The sequence below is a fragment of the Austrofundulus limnaeus genome, unplaced genomic scaffold (assembly GCF_001266775.1).
Source record: "Austrofundulus limnaeus strain Quisiro unplaced genomic scaffold, Austrofundulus_limnaeus-1.0 Scaffold284, whole genome shotgun sequence".
In the NCBI taxonomy this organism is placed as follows: Eukaryota; Metazoa; Chordata; class Actinopteri; order Cyprinodontiformes; family Rivulidae; genus Austrofundulus; species Austrofundulus limnaeus.
This window is the reverse complement of record NW_013952686.1, coordinates 87,916-90,057: the sequence shown is the minus strand read 5'-3', so window position 1 is coordinate 90,057 and position 2,142 is coordinate 87,916. Positions and strand designations below refer to the sequence as shown.

Here is a 2,142-nt window from a genome sequence, read left to right as displayed (position 1 = left end):
GTGTGTGTGTGTGTGTGTGTGTGTGTGTGTGTGTGTGTGTGTTTAGAACCAGTGTCAATGCACTCAGTATGTGGTGCTTTTTGTTCGATACAAAAGTCCTGCCTTTGTCCCGACTGTGACACCTAAATTTAACTAACAAATCTAAAAACTTTGGAATATGATGTGACTAAATAAGTACCTAAATGATAATGCTATGCTAATGCTACTAATTGTGGTAACCTGAAAAACAATGCTACGATCAATAATCACAATGATTATTCCAACTCYTGAATCTCTGCAGGTCTCTGACCGAGATGCTTTTATAGTCSAACACTGGTCTGAAAATTTATATATCTGTTGCTTCTTCACCTCTGTCAGATAGCGTCTTCATTAACATGTTTTCTCTGTTTGGAAATAAAAGAACAATTTATTGCCTTGTGTCATCCTTCAAATAAAAAAAAAGCAAAGAAAACATTTTTATACTTCAGAGATTTGGCATAATACACCCGGTTTTGCCTGTTTTGTAACATACTGTAACTGGCATATTATTTTCTGAACTTGGTTCAGTCAAGTGGAACAGGTAGTGAAGGAAACTCCTTGGGATTTGTTGTTGAAACAGTATTGTTTGAACTTCATCTCTCTGATTGTGACTCATAATAATCTAAAGAAACATCAGATTCTTCTCCACAGTCTGTCGGCCATTGCAACATCGCTCAGCTGACATGCAGACATTCCCCTTTGACATCACTTCCTGTTACTCCACATGCAAATACCTCAACTGTTCATCTCAGCAGCATGGGATATTTTTTCTTTCTTTCTTTCTTTTTGTTTACTTATTTGATATATATATATATAAACTATTTGTCATCTTGCCAAAAATGCATTATTACAAAACATTGTCATAGGCATTTAAAAGAATAATGTTATTATGGTTTTAGTTTTGTGACAAAGTCTTCCACATTCCATTATTGATTTTTTTGTCCTAATCCTGAGGGCAGACACCCCACCCCCACCCTCCTGAGAGCTATTGAATCGCTCACTTTAYATTTCTGAAAGAAATGTTTATAATTCATCAGGGGGAAAGTTACAGGAGACTTGAAGTGACGTGTACACAAAAGGTACTTAAGATGAATATTTTAAGAAGGGGTATAGAGACTTGTGACTTTGATTATGCATAATTCAGTGAGAGACTCCACGTGGCCTACAGTGGACATTTACAGAGAACACTGAAGGAAAAAGACTTCTTTTAAACAGCAACTAAATGGATGAAATGAAGTTTGATACTTAATCAAGATTAGATTTGTGTAAAAAAATATGTATAAACCACAACATGGAATCAATCTAGTTTAAAGTGTTTTTTGAATTTTGAACTAGTCTGTAATTCAGGGATTAGTTTTTTTTACTGTTATAAAAACTTCTAAAACAATCTGTGCGATTAAAAAGATGATTACGTGGATGTTATTAAGAGAACATGATACTATTTGTAGTATTTAGTGGAATAAGATATGAAGAATACCTGGTGTTGTTTTGGTTTTATTTATTTTTTTCTAAATTTGAAGATTATTCAACCTTGGGCTTGTTTGTTAAAGTTATTTTTTGAAAATAAGGACTGTAAAAATATGATAGGATTTATTTTTCTTCACTCTGCACCCTTTTCATTCAGGGYATGATTGACTTTTTTATTTTATCATATGTAGTTTATTTTGTTCTTATAAATGAAATAAATGACAAAATAAAAAATGGTTGCCACAGCCAATCAACATTGTGTCAACACACAAAAAAAATGCTTGCAACTCTCAAAACAGTTCTGCAACGTTGTTTGACAAAAGTGGCAGCAACACTGCTGTTTCTGTATGCATTCCTTCACAGAATGCTGGGCCTTTAATTATGACAGCATTTGGTTCATTTATTCTTTGTTGGATTGATTTTGGACACGTCTGGTGTCTGGCTTTGTGACCAATCTGTGGAAGGAAGGTTGGCACTGATGTCAGCCATCAGTGACATTAACTGCAAGTCACCTGAAGAACTAAGGCAATGTTCGGAAAAATCTAAAGCTGCTGATTTGAATAAGTAAACAGCCGCGACACAAACCAAATCACAAACAGCGGGTAAAATAAGTATTGAACACGTCAACATTTTTCTCAGTAAATATATTACTAGAGG

General features: G+C 34.3%; 1 protein-coding gene across 1 annotated transcript in view; it reads right to left on the bottom strand.

The window, feature by feature from the left end:
* LOC106526621 (glycoprotein endo-alpha-1,2-mannosidase-like protein) overlaps nucleotides 1-2,142 on the bottom strand; it is a 16,557-nt gene that overhangs the window by 3,461 nt on the left and 10,954 nt on the right. The gene's annotated exons all lie outside the window — the stretch shown is intronic.